Consider the following 18,769-nt stretch of genomic DNA (forward strand, 5'->3'; position numbering starts at 1 on the left):
AAGGGCTTGAAGCCACATGAAGGTTAGAGAAAGTGTGTGAAATACACAGTTTGAGGTAAGTTGAAGGCCATTTGCGTAATGTTTACAAATCTTAAAAAGGAGCACAGACTTGAGTGAGGTTATGTCCACAAACACCCCATCCCCTGTGAGTGAGCAGGCGAGGATGTGCAAGAATGTGAATGGACGTCACACCCTACACTCCCTGGTGCAGTAAGTGCAGCATGACTCACTGGAATTGTAATTCAGAAATTGTTACATGTTTAAAAAGTATTCATAACATTATCTTCCAAATTCTTATAATTCAAAGTAATTCTGGTTCATGGACAAGTCCCGACACTGTCCTTGGCTAACTATGCCTCTCTAACTGGTCCTTACCATTCTATTTCTACGGGCAGGATGTTTACTAAATTCTCACAGCTGCACTTGTATGACTGTCACTTCTTCCTGACTTGCATTTGTGTGTGCGTGTGTGTGTTTGTGTGTACATTAAAGTTGGTGTTTCATTGGAATTATAGTTAGATTATACTCACAAGCGAAAGCAATCATTTTGTCTGCTCCTTCATCAGCATTACTCGTTGGAGAACTAAAATGCTAATAATGATAAAAATGGACATCATGGAGTGCTTAGGATGTGCTAAGCATTGTTGTAATTGTTTAACATAGATTATGTCATTTAATTTTCACAAGAACAGTATGAAGTAGTTATTAGTACTCTCTTTTTTTGCTGCTAAGTGAGATATGGAGGTTAAGAATCTTACCCTCAGTCACACATCTAGTAAATAGTAGAGTCAGGATTTGAGTTCAGGTATTTGTCTTGAGAGCCTGTGTTCTTATAACCACTATGCTATACTTTTTCCCCATGTCCAGCTTCTTTCTTAGAAAATTCCCATGTACTTCTTCCTGATTGCACCTATTTATTTCTCATCTGATTCCTAAAAACACCAGATTTGTCTACTGGCTGAAATACGAAACCTTAATTTTGATTCTTTGAACTTAACTAAGGAACTCTATTATCTTAAACCACACTGGTTAACTATAGAACTATAGGCACTCCTAGTCAATATTGCTTGCATACACAATCTAGCCAGGAAGATGATTTTTCATATCTGATCCCTTACTGAAGTGTTAATATCTGCTTAAAACAGGCTGATTATTCCAACTAAAATCGCTTAAGAAATCATCAAAATGTATCTCCCTAAGGACATTCTCTTTGACTGATTTAGATCCATTTACACTATACCATCTTTGACATCCAAACACCTCTCTGATTCTTATTAATGATAAAATATACATAGATAATTCATTTTTATTATACCTGTTTTGTTTATATTATTTTTAATAGATTGTGAATTCCTGAAGACAGAGTTTCTGGAATTTATTAATTTAAAGCAACACAGATTGAAGATAATGTTAATAGGACAGACATTGAGATAACTTACAGGAAATAACTGGCATATAGAAAGTATTAAAAAAAAAAAAAGCTTTATTGTCAGAATTTTGCCTACTTGCAAGGGTATCTTACTTTCCCACTTGCTTACCTATTTTCAATAGAATTATATATAGTATGTTAAAATTCCGGACAAAAGTTGGCTAAGTTGTGTGTGTGTGTGCCCATACGCTTGAGTTTGTGTGTGTGCATGTGGGGGGTGAGGGAAGAAATAATTTTTATAGGAGAAATGGTATTTATTTTCAAGACTTCTTTAGGTCTTTTTTTCTTTTTCAAGGGATCATAAATATAATCTTTCACTAAGCTTTTTCATGAACCACAAATGTTCAACATTGTACTTAAATAACCTAGTAAATTATTTTGAGTCTCTCAAGACTCCCTGAAGTCACTATTTTTGGAGTAGTCTGCTTTCGTAGGCTTGTTAGGAGGACTATGTCTTAATATATAAAAGGGTTTATAACTGTGCCTGACATATAGTAAGATCTATATAAATGTAACACACACATGAGATGAGTGTGTTACATAGAACAATTATTATTTCTCCACAGCTAATTATCCCTGGCATAGCATAACCATTTCCTATATATACAGGAATCTGTATGTAACTCCTTAATCCTGCCTTTTATTTCTGTGCAAATATCACAATATTTTAATTTATCTATCTATCTATCTATCTATCTATCTATCTATCTATCTATCTATCATCTATCTATCTAATTCTTTATAAATGTCATGTTATCTGATAAGGCAAATTCTTACTCATTTGCTTCAAAATTACTTTGATTTTTCTTCATTCTTGACTTCCTTATGAATTTTAGGACAGTGCATCTTTAAATGTATAAGATGATGTCAAATCATTTTCAACCATGGTTGTAAAAATGGATGCTTCCAAGAGCAGTTTTAGAGAGTTCCCACTGATCCACATCCTCCCCTAATTGATTTTATGGAGAACTTTTTAAATTAAGTCTTATTGAGGCATAATTTATAAGCAATAAAATGTACCCACTTTAGAGTTGAGTAAGTTTGATAAAACCATACATCTTTGTTTTTTTAATTTATTTTTTAACTTTTATTTTAAGGTTGGGGTACATGTACAGGTTTGTTATATAGGTAAACTGTGTCATGGGGGTTTATTGTACAGATGACTTCTACACCCAAATATTAAACCTAGTACTCATTAGTTATCTTTTCTGATCCTCTCCCACCTCCTGCCCTCTACCCTCTCATAGGCCCCAGTGTGTGTTGTTCCCCTCGATGTGTCCATGTGTTCTCATCATTTAGCTCCCGCTCATAAGTGAGAACATTGCAATGTCTGGTTTTCTGTTCCTGCATTAGTTTGCTGAGGATAATGGCCTCCTGCTCCATCCATGTTCCTGCAAAGGACATGATCTCATTCTTTTTATGACTGCATTGCATTCCATGGTGTATATGTACCACATTTTCTTTATCCAGTCTATCACCAATGGGCATTTAGGTTGATTCCATGCCTTTGCTATTGTGAACAGTGCTGCCATGAACATTCACATTCATGTATCTTTATGGTAGAATGATTTATATTTCTTTGAGTAATGGGATTGCTGGGTCAAATGGTATTTCTGTTTTTAGGTCTTTGAGGAAGCACTACACTGTCTTCTACAATGGTTGAACTAATTTACACTCTCACCAACAGTGTGTAAGTGTTCCTTTTCTTCCACAACCTCACCAGTGTCTGTTATTTTTTGAGTTTTAAATAATAGCCATTCTGACTGGTGTGAGATGGTATCTCACTCTGGTTTTGATTTCCATTTCTCTAATGATCAGTGATGTTGAGCTTTTTCTCATATGCTTATTGGCCACGTCTATGTTTTCTTTTGAAAAGTATCTGTTCATGTCGTTTATCTCCTTTTTAACGGGGTTGGTTTTTGCTTGATAATTTGTTTATTTATAGATGCTGGATATTAGGCCTTTGTCAGATGTATAGTTTGCAAAAAGTTTTTCCCATTCTGTAGGTTGTCTGTTTACTCTGTTGATAGTTTCCTTTGTTGTGCAGAAGCTCTTTAGTTTAATTAGATCCCATCTGTCAAGTTTTGTTCTTCTTGCGATTACTTTTGACATCTTCATCATGAAATCTTTGTCCATTCCTATGTCCAGAATGGTGTTTCCTGGGATGTCGTCTGGGGATTTTATAGCTTTAGGTTTTATACTTAAGTCCTTAATACATCTTCTGTTAATTTTTGTATATAGTATAAGGAAGGGCTCAAATTTCAATCTTCTGCATATAGCTGGCCTCAGCACCATTTATTGAATAGGAAATCCTTTCCCCATTGCTTGTTTTTGTAAGGTTTGTTGAAGATCAGGTAGTGGTAGTTGTGCGGTTTTAGTTCTGGGTTCTCTATTCTGTTCCATTCATCTATGTGTCTGTTTTTGTACCAGTACCATGCTATATTAGTTACTGTAACCTTGTGGTATAGTTTGAAGTCAGATAGAATGATGCCTCCAACTTTGTTCATTTTGCTTAGGATTGCCTTGGCTGTTCAGGCTCTTTTTTGGTTCCATATAATATAAATTTTAAAATAGTTTTTCCTAGTCCTGTGAAGAAGGGTAATGGTAGTTTAATAGGAATAGCACTGAATCTATAAATTGCTTTGGTCTCTATGGCCATTTTAACAACATTGATTCTTCCTATCCAATATCATGAAATGTTTTTCCTTTGTTTGTGTCATTTCTGATTTCTTTGAGCAGTGTTTTGTAGTTCTTCTTGTAGAGATCTTTCACCTCCATGGTTAGCTGCATTCCTAGGTATTTTTATTCTTTTTGTGGCTATTGTGAATGAGATTGTGTGGCTCTTCGCTTGGCTGTTGTTGATATATAGGAATGTTAGTAATTTTTGCACATTGATTGACAAAATCATACATCTTTGTAAAGAGTAATAAAATTAACTTACAAAAAACTTCCATCACTTTCAAAGGTTTTTTGTGCCCTTTTCCAGTAAATTGCCACCCCAACACTGGCTGCAGGCCACCACTGATCTCTCTATCACTATGCATTATGTTTATTTTTCCTAGAGTTTCATATAAATGGAAATCTAGAGTAAGTACTCTGTAGCCTTCTTTTACTCAGCATAATATTTTTTGGACCTTACATGCTTTGTGTGTTAATAGTTTGTTCATTCATATTGCTGAGTAGTATTCCATCGTATGAATATACCACAATTTGCGTATCCATTTACTTGCTGATAAATATGTTTTTAGTTTTCCAGTTAGAGGCCATTATGAACAAAGCTACTATGAATATTCATGCACAAATCTTTCTGCAGACATGTTTTCAGCCTACCCATGACATAGTATGCAGCTTAAAGCTTGGAAAGGGGTATTATTACATACCTGCAGAGAGAGAGAGAGAAAGGAAACAGAACATGATGGAATTCCTTTTCTAAATGGTGAACCTCAAAACCCAACCAGATAACCTTGCAAATGTATCTTTAAATTATTGGCTTATTCCTCTAAGATGAAAATAGCTGATTTCAATTTCTTTAAAAAAAAAAAGCCCTAAGTTTTAGTTTCATAAATACATGTTCCCATTCTGCTGAGCCAACTCTTAATTGTTCTACAGGAACTCTTACTCTATACTGAAGAGGTCCACCATTGTACTCCAGCTGACTCTGAGATGCTCCACCCCACTTCAGGGAATCTGTACCTTATCTCAGGACATTGCAACTTCATGGTTCAATCCTGCTAGGTTCTGTCCTTTGGTATCTGCCTGCCCAAAGAAAGGACACATTCTTCTCTGCTCTTCAGACCAAGATAAGTAAGCCCTGGTCTTGATCCAAGCTGCCTTCAAAGATATCTGAGAACCTGTGCCTCGTGTCCCCTGTTAGTTCCTAGGGATTGTAAGGAACAGCTAACTCTGCAGGCTGAAATTGTCACTCGAATGGGTCAGTCCAAAGTCTTGACTTGGAATTGAGAAAGAAGAAATGAGGAAGCCCAGCCATTGGACACAAGCACCTGACTGAACTTCCTCAGTCAAAAAGCTAACATTTTGTTCTTTAGTTGTCTGATTTATAAGTCTTATTCCTCCGTTAAGGCAGAATATTTAAGATTATCAGCCTTAAATAATAAGTTCTGCTTCCACTCTTGTATCACTCACTTCTTTCTCCTACTGTCACCCAGCAGTCTGTTGGAAATGCAACTTTTATGATGTTACTCTACCTGCTTAAAGCATTTCATTTGCTTTTTGAATCAATGTCTAATACCTTAGTATACCATACCTGCTTTCCTCTGCAACCTCATTTCTCATCACTTTCCCAATTATACTCTTTATTCCTCAGTCATAAAAGTTCTGATAGAGCCTAATCTCTTCTTAGTTCTCTATTTTTACACAATTACAGTAAGTTACGACTCTTGAGCCACAGAAAACCTTGCAAATCCTTTTTAAATTACTCAAGAAATAACCAGAATTATTGGCAGAGAAGAATGCACTTTTTAAGCCAAATATTTGACAATTTATCATTTGAATATGATATATATGAATAGCTATTTAAAACATTTTATTATAAGCAAAAAACGTTTGTTGTAAAATTTTGAATGGTTCAGAATCATAAAAAATAAAACCCTTCAACTACCTTCCAAATTCTACTGCCTAAAAGAAAAATGTATATCTTCAGATGTTTTCTATGCCTATATAAACATTTAGAATACATATACTATATTCAAACATTTTACCGAATGAAGCCATATTTTTATGCTGTTTTGCAACTTACAGGAGGGATAGATAGATAGATAGATAGATAGATAGATAGATAGATAGATGTACATACATACACCCATTTTGTATGTATTAGTCATGGGTATATGTGCATAGACTGTATATTAATTCATAACATCTGCATGTTTCATAGTGAGGACATGACATTATTTGTCATTAACCATACGGATGCTTAAATATTTGCTTGTTTATTTGGGCTTTGGTTTTGGATCCAAGCTAAGATTCTACTGCTGTCAATCAGTGACTTCATTTAGTTTTTATTACAATGTTGGAAGTCGATTTGTAACATACACCTTAAATAACAAAGCAGATGTATAACTTAATCAGGTAAGAAAACCCTCACTAGTATAAATTCCTTTACAGGAAAAGAGGCATTCAGTCAAAGTCTGGAAAAATCATGAAGGCATAGGGGAGAAAGATTCAAGGAAGGAATCTGGAGTCCCAAAGCTGAAGCTAAGTGCTCCCAAGTAACAGCTCTATCAATCTGCTGGCAGGCTGCCTAGCTAGTTCGCAGGAGAAGAGCTGAAACCAGCCCACAACCTGTGGATGCTCTTTATAAAGTGCAGTTTTAGGAATGTCAAAGGATGGTTTGAGGGCCTGTAGTTTCTTGTTTTTGCCATCTCCCTTCCTGGCTTTTGTAATCACAAGTCTTCTTAGCATGGAGAACATACTGGGTTTTCTAGTTCACTGATGGAGCCTGATCAAGAGTTCTTCCCTTGTTAGAACTCTCCATTAAATCACTGCCAATCTAAATCAGCAATGGTGTCCACAACACAGAGACAATCATTGTAATAATAATAATTAGCAGCTCCCTGCACTATTGGAAATATTTCACATGTATCAATTTATGTAATCACCACAAGAATCCTATGAAGTAGGCATTATTATTATCCCAGGTTTATAGATAAGAAGCAGAAAAGAAAGATTAAGTGATTTGCCCAAGGCCACGTGGTTAGTAATGCAGAGCTGGAAGTCAAAACCAAAGAGTCTGTCCTCAGAGTCTGAGCACCCCACCACTCTGCTTTCTTGTGTCTCAGTACACTGAAGTGCTTACTAAGTGCTGCAGATTCCTGGAGAGCTAGGAATTTCTGCCCTACCAATAACTTTCCATAATATTCGGTTTGTGTTGCAGGTAAAAATATACTTTCCCCTCTGCCATGGCTATCACTTTTCAATGGACACCACCTATTTCCTTTTCCCTTCAATGAGCATCTGTTTCACAGCATCTAGGTGACCTGGTTAGAATATTCCAACTGGAGAGAGGTGGGTGGTGTTGCAATGAATTCAAGCCAAGGCAAACCTTAAAACCCAGCAGCCCTAATGCTCTCCAACACAGTGCACAATTTTGTTTGGTGGACCAGTTTTGATTTAGCCATCCAAGTAACTTGTCACTGCCTGGTTTACATAAGAGAGTGTACTGTGTGTGAGCGTGCATGTGCATAAAACTAAGTTTATTTCCACCTTCATATCCCAGGCCAAATGGCTCCAGGGATATAACTTAAAAGTATTGTATGTGGAAACAATTCTATGTACTTTCCTATCACACATTTTCTATGTAGAAAGGGATTCTTTTCTATTAGTAATTGCTAGAAGAAGCATTACTTTAATTTTATATAATGAAGACAATTATTACTTTTCAACTTTGAAGCAGTTAACTGATATAAATTGATTTTCAAAATCATAAGGTGATTTTGAATTTTTAAGTAGGGTTGAAATTCAAGGTAACTACAAAAACTCTGCCCTCTCTGTTAGTCACAGTCTATACCTTCATTCCTTCATTCCTGCTTCTGAGCAATAAGTTTCTGTGTTGTATCTGTGAAATTCATAATGGATGTTTATGTCTTCATTTGCATTCATTCATTTTCATTCATTATTTATCCATGTAGTCAAACAAGGCTCTGAGAAGCTACTGTAACACACTGTTTGAGGTGCTAGAATTATGACACCACTCTGGAGAATCTTCTAGTCTAAAAGCTGAAACATGTACACCAATAGTGACCATGTGGTATGAGTACCATAGCACAACTAGACACAGTGTCTTTGAATCACTGAGAAATCATTTCAGAGGGGTAGGCAATGAATGGGAAGAGGAGGGAAAGTAAGTGTAGAATGCCTCACAGTGAAGGTGATAATTGAATTCTTTGAAAGATGAACAGAAAGGTGTCATATGAAGAAGGGTGGGAAAGTATTATGAGCAGAGGACAGAGCATGTGTAAAGAAAGGAAAAAAATGATGCACCATGGCCCATTCTGAAAGGTGGGTGGTAGGGTATGCCTGGAGCAAATCTAAGGCTGTTGGCCAGTGTTAGGAGATAAGGCATGAAAAATGGTCTGAGGCCAGATTGTAATAAACTTTATATTCAATGACGAGGAGTTTGGATTTCATTCTGTAAGTTCTAAGGAGCTTTATATGTGAAAAGGAGAGAGTGGGAGAAAGAGAGAAACCAAAATTAAGTAAGCAGTTGGCTGGGAAAAGGTAGATGGCACTTTGTTTCCTATAGAAAACTAGAAGACAAACTGGAAAATATAATAATCAGCAGAAATTATTTTTTTCTTTTCAATTTGAATTGTTTTAAATTAAGAAGCTTCTCCATGAGATATCTTTTAATTTCTAAAGACATATTTTCTCTGGAGTCTGAAACAGGGAGCTGAGTGGCCTTCTCTGACTCTAATAATATTATTATCATTTCTTTGTTTCAGCACATTCTGTCCCATTGTCCAAAAACCTCAAGAGTAATTCATAACAAAATCTGTCTGCTCTGAGGAATTGCAGCTAAACAACAACAAAATGCCTTTCCAGATCCCTTAGGTAATGTGTTTAACATTTTGTATGTGAGAATATACTGAAACATTGTCCAACGTCAAATACAGGGTACCTGAGACAGAAAAGTTAGGGACAAGCAGAATAAAAAATCAGGAACAAAATGATAACACCCAGGAATTTCTGGGGAAAACAAGAATTATTTTTTAATTTTAAAATGGTTTTTACTACACACAGTAAAATGCACACAATATAAAATTTATCATTTTAACCATTTTTAAGAGTACAGTCCTGAAAGCGTTAAGTACAATCAGATTGTATGTCACCATTATCACCACGTATCTCCAGAACTTGTTCGTCTTCCCCACGTGAAACTGTGCTCGTGAAAAACTAACTCCCCATTCCTCCCTGCCTCCAGCCACTGGCAACCACCATTCTACTCTCTGCGTATGAATTTGACTTCTCCAGGAATCTCATGTAAGTGGAATCAGACAATGTTTGCCTTTTGTGTCTGGCTTATTTTACTTAGAGTAATGTCTTCAAGATTCATCCTGTTGTGGTATGTGTCAAATTATCTTCCTATTTAAGGCTGAATAATATTCCATTGTATGTATACGCCACATCGTGTTTATCCATTTATCTGCTGACGGACACTTGATTTGCCTTCACATTTTGTCTATCATGAGTGATACTGTTATGAAAATAAGTGTGTCAATATCTGTTCTAGTCTAAGAAATTCTTCATCAGCATTGTAAGGAGGAAGTTGAAATAATATTCTGGTTAAAGAAGATGTGGGCGACATTAGATAAAATGTAATAGTTTGATATTATAATCCTTGCAACAACTCAGTTATAAAAAGAGAAAATGAGACCATTTTCATTAAGGGAAGCCAATATCATTTTGTTGAATATAAAGATAAACATGAATATAAACAAAGTATAGTGAACTAAAGTAGAGGGATACATTATGAGTAGAGAAATCAGAAAATGCTTCATCAAGGTGGTGGCTTTTCAGACACATTTGACCTTTCTCTGCTGATCGCCTCTTGGATGGGAGTAGCCTTGGTGCTGTGGCTTTTGGAGGGTCAGAAAGAAGTTTCCTGGTTTGTTCTCTAAACTCTGCTTTGTTTCACCAAATTCAGCCTCCAGAGAGCACCAATTTTTCATTGTGTGTCTACACATGAAGGGGTGCCATAGAAAATGAATCTCCACTTTGTCCAGCCTGTTCTCTCTGCTCTCCCAATTTCATTTAGAATACATGATTCCATGAAACAATTCCTGCTAGGTAATACCAACTCATATAAGTGAGTGCAAATGAAGTGAGCTCATATGAGTGAGCTTCTTACCCCACAGTTTTATGCCTACTTTCCAGCAAAGTAACTTTTAGATGCAACTTTACCTCCGTCTAAAGTTGGTAAGTGAGAACTGACAAATGCCTATAAAGGGTGCATGGGGACTTTTTGGAAATTAAAAAGTTCTAAATGGCTCCAACTTAAATAGGCTCCAAGCAGAAATGGAACCTTCCAGAGGTGTTTGAAATGGCAACTTTCTAATGCAATAGCAGCAGGCAGTAATGGAAAATCCTGCTTTGGCAGAAAAGAAGAAGTAGGTTTCATCGTTAAAGGTGTGGCAAAAAGGTTTTGTAAATTAAAGCATAAATCAGTCAACTTTTATTTTAATTAACTTAGCCAAAAACACTTCTATGAAAAAACTTTGTTAGAGTTTAGAATTAACTATAAATCACTCACTGATTTAATGATGTATGATACACATGCAGAAAAGTGCAGAAATAATAAGCATTCAGCTCAATGCTCATCCATAGGTGAACATGCCCTTATAACCTCTACCCAAATCCTGAAAGAAAACATGACCAGCCCTCCAGAGGACTTTGCTCCTTTCTGCCTCATCCCCCAAAGTAACCACTTCTCTCTCTCTCTGTCTCTCTCTGTGTGTGTGTGTGTGTGTGTGTGTGTGTGTGTCCATTTCCCAATATCCAATATTGAAAAAAAAAACCATTCTATTCCCCATCACACTTCATTGTCACCTCTGCTATTAATCTAATGAGTGAATCATTTTCTAGACTCTATTCCATTGGTCAATATACTTATCCTTACACTAATACCACACTGTCTTAGTTACTATAGTTCTCTAATTGGTCTAGCTACCTAGTAGTATAATTTCTTCACATTTGTTCTTTTCCTTCTTCAAGATTATTGCAGCTATTATTCTGGGTTCTCTGCATTTTCATACTAATTTAAAAACCATCTTATCGATTTTCATAACAAAATATGCTAATGTTTTTATTCAAATTTTGTTAAATCTATGTAATACTATTGAAAGTATGAACATCTCTCAAACATTGAATCTTAAAATTCATGAACATTGTATATCCCTTTATTTATTTTGTTCTTTTTTAATGTCAATAGTGTTTTTACAGTTTCAATGTAAAGATATTACATTCATTTTCTACTTATTTGTTACTATTATATAAAAGTCCAATTGATTTTTGCAGTTTTGTCAAACTTGCTCTTCGGTAGTTTCTCAATGGATACTTTTGAATTTTTATACGCACAATTGTGTCATCTCTGAGTAATTCTATTGCTTTTTTTCTTATACATTTTAATATTTTGCTTTTGCTTACTGAACTATCTAGAGATTTATTTAGTGCAGTGCTAAATATAAGTGATGCTAGTAGGCATCCATGTTTCACTCCCAATTTCAAGGCTAAACTTTCAATATTTTCACTATTATATATGGAAGTGTTTGCTATATAATTTTTATAGTTTCCTTTTATCATGTATCAAAGTTCCCACCTACTCCTGGTTTCCTGAGAAATTTTGGACCTGCCATTGAATTATAGTAAAAGTTTTTTCTGCACTTTTGAGGTGATTACATGCTATCCCTTTTGTTCTGTTAATGCAATAAAATATATTGATTAATTAGCAATATTAAACAACCCTGCATTCCCAGAATAAGTCAAATCAGGTTATAAAGTATTTTCATTTTTATATTTCACTGCTTATAATTCATTTAAATTGTTTGCATCTCTGTTCCCGAGACACTGACCTATAAGCTTTCTTTCTTGTAATGTCATTGTTATGTATTGGGATCAAGCTTATGTTGACATCAGAAAATAAAATAAAAAGTGTTCTCACTGCTTGAAATCTCTGGAAGTATTTGTGTAAGACTGGTGTTAATTCCTTCTTAAATACTGAATGGAATTCACTGGTGGAGCCATCTAAGTGAGCATGGAATTGGTTTTTGAAAAGGGTTCGAATTATGCAATCAACTTAATAGTTTAAGATAGCTATTTATATTTTGTATTTATTCCTTTTATTAAAAAATCAAGTTTTGTTAAGAATTTGTTCATTTACTCTACCTTTTCAAATACATTGGCATAAAGTTGATATCTTATTATTTTCTTTGTAATGTTTATAGTACTTGCTTTGATGACAACATTTTCCTTCCTGATATTAGTAATTTGTTTTCTTTCTCTATTTCTCTCTCTCTGCCTGTCGTGCTCCCTCTTACTCATTGTCTTTCCCTCCCCCATCCTCTCTTTAAGAGTGTTGATGCAGATTTATGAATTTTGTTACTCTTTTTAAAGTCTGTCTTTGGTTTTTTTGAATGTTCTCTATTTTATGTTTGTTTATTTATTTATGTAACCTTCATTATTTTCTTCCTTCTACATCATTGTATTTATTTTTTTTCTGAGATAGTCACATTGACCTTCAGCCTTCTTTCTTTCCTAGTACACAGCATGCATTTAGAACTACAAATTCACTTGTAATCACTGCCTGTCTCACAAGATTTGATTTGCTACATTTTTATTATCATTTAGCATAAAATATTTCTAATTTCCGGTGTGAGTTCTTCTTTGACCACAGATTATTTAAAAATATATGATCTACTACCTCTCTTTAAGTAATATCCAGAATATTTTGCAAAAGCTTAGGGATTTTCTTATCATATCCCATGTATCTCCTAAGCTTGGCCTGTGCTAAGAAAGACTACATGGTCACTTAAGCCTGCCATTCATTCTCCTTATGGAGGTGAGGGCTTAAAAACCAAGATGCAGCCCAATATTTGAATTTTTTACACCCTCCCACAGTGGTTTTCTCTTTATTAGAAATAACATTACTCTTTCCTCTACTGCAGGAACTCACTGAAGCAAGTTTCTGGGTCATTTTAGATCTGTGTGATCATGGTTAATTGAGGTAGGAATCTTAGAGCATTGTCTTTGGGCATCTTTTTTCTGCTTGTAATCAGGTATCTAGTGCCTTGACCCCCACTTCACTCCTCCCTGCCCTCCACCCACACATATCTCTACCAACAAACAGAATCTGATATCAGTCACCTTCTCCCTACCTGGAATACAAGTCATGTTTTTTCCTTATCCCAAAGAATTTTCACTGCAACTCCTGTACTTGTGAGCTAAAAAGATCCAATCAATCTCTTCCCACTTCATCAAATGATTTTTGGTTTTCAGCAATGAGTGGATGAAATATTTATGCCAGACCTTCCTCAGATGCCTCAAGAACCATATCATTTAGTCTAGGGTTAGCCAAGAGACATTACTTGTGCTTCTTCGTCACCCTCTGCCACCTTGGCAGATGTTGTGAACCTTCCATAGCGTGAGATCTTGCAGTCTTTTATAATATTGTACTCCAGGCTCTCTAAGACATGTCTTTTTCAGGAGTGATACAGACACCTATTCTCCTCGATGAATAGGTGGGCCTATTAACTCTACTTACTTCACTGTGATCTCTGAAGTTGAAAGGCCCTTTGGTGAGAGATATCTATGTTGCTTCTTATAGGGAAGTACGGTCTCTCTTTTTAGCCACCCTTGAAAGAATGAAAGAGAATACTGTTCCAAATGTAGCATGGAAATACTTCATTTTTAAGAAGTGAACTTCACCTTTTATATGTTGAAACAATTGGTGTCTTAGGAAATGAAAATAGTTTCCAAAACAGAGAGTCATTTTTTTTCTGATGCGGCAGAGGTTGAAATGTACTTGTATCCTGATATTTTCAAATAAATGATTAAAAAAAAGCAAATCCAGATGAGTCAATATACTGTGATTGGTTTTCATTTCATTTATTCTTCAGTTTCCAATACTCATCTGTCCTTGCAAATCACATAACTGGAAAGTTTTTACATTTCTTTTTTCTTTTCCATCTTCTTTCTTTATGGCTTAAGCTCCCAGAGCTCCTCTCATTAGATGAGTAAGTGATAAACATTTTGATGACTAGTGCAGCTAAGCAGAGATTCCTTTTTTCCATAGAACAGAAGGCTTCCAGAACAGAGCAAAGGCCTGGTAAGTTCTAGTTATTTCAGAAGGGAACTATCCTTACAGCTTCATGTTGGCTCCCTCTTATGCCAAGTGCTACTTCTGACTTTATCTTAAAGAAGTGCTCCCTAAGTTACATTGCTCAGTTCTTGGAAGAATTATTGATAACTTCTTTGAATTATAAGATACCTCAAATATAGGAAGAGCAGGTAAAGTGACCTGTAATGTATGCAATCATGCATTCTACATGGAAGTGGACGAGAAATGCATCTACAAATGTGAAAGTAAATCTGCATCTTATTCTTCTTGATTCCTATGAATACATAAGTAAAAAGCAATTCTCATGCAAATTAGGGTTTGCATTATTGCTTCAAGGATATTTTTCATCTAAACAGTACAGAAATTTGTTGTGTTGTATTGTGGAAAAGCAGCTGTTTTGCATGGAACAAAGTGCCAGATTTCTATCTTGCTGGCCTTCCATGACCTTTAAAATTGACCTTTGAGTTGTGGAGCAGGGGAGAGGTCATAGTCACCAAGATGATGGCACTTGTTTTGCTCATGTCTGGATCTACAAGGGCTCTCTGGGCCTCTCTGTGTCTTCTTTCTTTTCTCTTGCCATTTTTCCTTACTGGCATTTAAAAGTAAGTATATAAGAAACACCCATGAAAGCACCCCTGTATGGAAGAAAACATTAAGGATTTTGGATGCAGTGAGAAGGCCAATGTATAAGAGCCAGCTTCTGTTCTATTTACTTCATGTGTATTTCTCGAGAGAAAGATGTTCCCTTTCAAGAGCCTGAGACCACCCAGGACAGTGTAACAGCCTTGAGACTGATGGTCTCCTCAGGTGGGCCTCTTTGGGCACAAATAGCCTTCTCTAGAGACTGGCTGGGAAATTTGGTCGCATTGCACAAGAGGTTCTGGAGACTGAAACTTTAACACACACAAATTTCAGAAGGCAGGGAGGGTAGATTTCTAGCAATCTCTCTTGTATCTTCCTTTCATGCTCTTTGTGTTACCTGAACCCCTTTTAAGTTATCCCTTGATTCCCCCCAGCAAGTCCCTGAAATAGTTCCCTGACCTACTTGAAAGTGAGTTTGCAGATGTGAGAATCCCAGCTCTTTCCAAGTCTCTGTGGTTGCCACATTCATTACTCATGAAAGAGACAGGGAGCCCCAACTCTCCATGGAGCCTCTGGTCTTTACTTTACTTTATTTATTTGTTTATTGATTTTGCCACAGCTCATGCTGTAGCCTGGGGAGGCTCAGTCTTTTTGACCAAGTCTGAAAACCCTTACGCTTTGCTAGAAAGAGCCATTGGGTCTAGCGTCTCAATCGGGCTGGAGCTGGGATATTTATTTTAAATTTTTTTTTTTTAGATGAGCTCAGCCAGAAAGGTGTGTTTATATGTTTTCATGGATATTCATACACGTGTGATTTTTTAAAACCTGACTATGAGTAGAGGCGAAGGAACAAAGTTGTCCTGCATGTGCAATATTTAAACATAACAATACCAAATGTCAATAAAAAGGGAAGGTACTTCCTGTAAGTTTGTGAAGGGTTCTGAAAATAGCTTCAAACCTAAGCCAGAGTTAACATAGTTACACAGCCAGAATTTCCATGAAAGCATCAGTACCTAGGGTGTTTGTGCTAGTAAAATTGTGCAAATATCTGCAGCTTGGATGCTTTGCTCACCACAGCTTGACTGTCTTGCACATAGTGACTCAAGATTCCTTGGTTCTCATGCCCACTTTTTAACCCCCAGTTTAAAAGGTGGCAGTCATGTACCTTCCAATGTCCAAAGATTTTTAGACCTGTGCTGTATTTTTTAAAACAGCATGAAACCCTACTATGTCATTAAACGAACACACTGAAGGGCTTTTCATCATTCTGCGAGTGTGTGTGGTGTGTGTGTGCAAACATGCAGATGCAGACTTGGGAGACTTTCCTCTCATCCACCTCGCAGCCACTTAGAATAGTTCTCTACATCATAAAAACATAAAAACTATTTCTTAATATCAAGAAAAACACTTCGATTGGAACGATGACTTGTTAAATATTTTCACTTAAATTGTCTCATTGAATTTTTGCAAAAATCAAGAGCAATAGAGAAGCCAGAGTGTATAGTATTTTCAACTTAGAGATGAGGAAATCTAGAGACCCAGAAATGTAAAATTGAGTAATTCCTGGATTTTCAATTTCATGGACTACTAAAAATTTTAAGACTAACGAAGGGGGCCATTTTAGAATAATGAAATTAATATTTTCCAAATGAGGACATTAAGGGTAACAGTTCTCATCACTAATGATGATGATGATCAATGCCACACACTGTACTATGCACTTTACTATCGGCTTTCTAGTCAAAGTTCCTTAGTGAGAATGTTAGTTCTGCCACTTAGCATCCATGTGCCCTGGACAAGCCAGTTAGGATCCTGGTACCTCACTTTCCTCTCCTATAAGATAAAAATAGGAGTGCCTGCCTCATAAATTCACTTTGAGCATTAAAGACATTAATATTTCTCAAGTGCTCAGAGCAATGTCTGGCTCAATATAAGCACTAGGTCCATTTGTGAAATAAACAAATAATCTCATTTAATCCTCACAACAACCCTAAAAGGTGGGCAGCAAGGTTAACTGGGTTGCCAAAAGCTACATAGCTAACAGTTGGCGAAGATGATGCTCTAACCAAAAAGTATGAGTCTAGAGGCTATGCACTTAGGGGGCATGCAACACTTACCTTTCAATTTTAGTGTTTTGAAAAGCATTTTTTACTTCAAAAGTTAGATAGAATACTGTTAGAATAAAAAATAGCCCTCCCACCAAAAAAGACTTCAAAATTGTACAAAGGCATATATATATATATAATTTTTATTTATTTAATATATGTGCACTTATAAATATATGTTTATATATACACCTACACATACATCATATTGTACTGCTTTTGAAATTCTTATTTTGTAATAGCAGAACCCAGGCAGAGGGTAGGCGTGTCTCATGGAACATGTTGGAACTACTGATTTGGCACACTGTTCTCAGAGATTCTTGGACAAATTCTCTTGTATAGGTCTGAAATTCAGCCCATTCCCACCCAGAAAACAAGGTACAGTAGCATCTATGTGGTTTTTCCAGAAGGAAAAATTCTATGTATTATAAATAATAAAAACTGTAATACTTCTTCCACTCTTTCAATGTTGCTAATGGAGACGGGAGCATAACCAACTCATGGAATCTGCCTCAAATAAGTAATAGAACCATGAGTGGAAGTAGAACCATGAGTGGATGCTCCCACTCATGGCCCTCCATTTCTTTCAAAGGAGATATAATCAAAGAGTTCAGAACCTGATCAAACTCCTATCCCACTTTGAAGACGTTATCTGGTTATCCTAGTTATCCAACCACCAGAAGAAAAGAATAGTGAAAAGACTAGAGCTTCACAGACTTGTATGGAAGAAATGTTAACAGCAGAGGAGTGAAATCTGTATGGTTAACATCAGAGTCGGGCTGGTCTCTTGGTGCATGGTCTCCTGGTGCCCTGAAAATTCTGTCTCACTGCTATTAAAGTGACTCCTGATTTGCGTAAGGCCCTAAACTATTCCCTAAGCTTTCACTGCTAATGAAGTCAGAAAAACTTCCCAACCCTGGAATCCTTGTCCAGCAGGATTTTCATCTTACAATACTGGGTCTTGGTAGTGGTAACTGAGGACTTCGGCATGTAGGCTGGTGTTCTGGTAAAGTTATCTTGAAGGCCTTTATTCTCCTTTATCTAACCCAGTTGATGTAGCAATTACCATGTTCTCTATGGATGCCAGAAAGGCCTAGGCTCTTGAAGATCTGCATCCAGTCACCAGAATCCTTTGAAGGCTCAAGGAAAATACCTTATTTTGCTTAATATATCTGGTGGTAATAAAAAGGAAAATGGCAATCTGACATTGAAAGCATTACCTGATCTCCATACTTTTTGACCATAAAGATGGTAAGAAATACAAAAAGTATATTATTCATATAATTCTCATGATTTTAAGTCTTTTCTTCATAAACTAACCCTTCTCTCACTACTCTTTTAAATGACCTAATTGAGTTTGATGACTAAAATCATCATCTCTACACAGATGATTCTAAGATCTGTTTTTTTTACTTTGCTTTCTCATCTGGATTCTTTCCTTATGTAATTACTGCTTGCAACATAGATCCATTTAGACAGTCTATCATCACTTCAAATCAGCAATTCCTAAAGGGACTCATGATCCCAGCTTCAGCCTATCTCCTTTTTTTCCTCCTGGTAACACAATCCTTCCAAGACACAAGACTAAAGTATTGGGATTGTTTTTTAAAGGTTTTCTATCATTACTGCCTTCTAAGCATATCCTTAATTTATTTTTTTCCTCTATTCTGATTGTGCCATTGAACAGGCCTTAGGCCAGTGTTACCATAGCAAGCACTGTTCTCTATGGTGAGTCATTCTTTTTCCCCTTTGTTCCCTTTAACATATTGTAATTCTGAACTTCCTGAAACACTAATTTTACTT

The sequence above is a fragment of the Macaca fascicularis genome, chromosome 11, assembly GCF_037993035.2.
Source record: "Macaca fascicularis isolate 582-1 chromosome 11, T2T-MFA8v1.1".
NCBI lineage: Eukaryota > Metazoa > Chordata > Mammalia > Primates > Cercopithecidae > Macaca > Macaca fascicularis.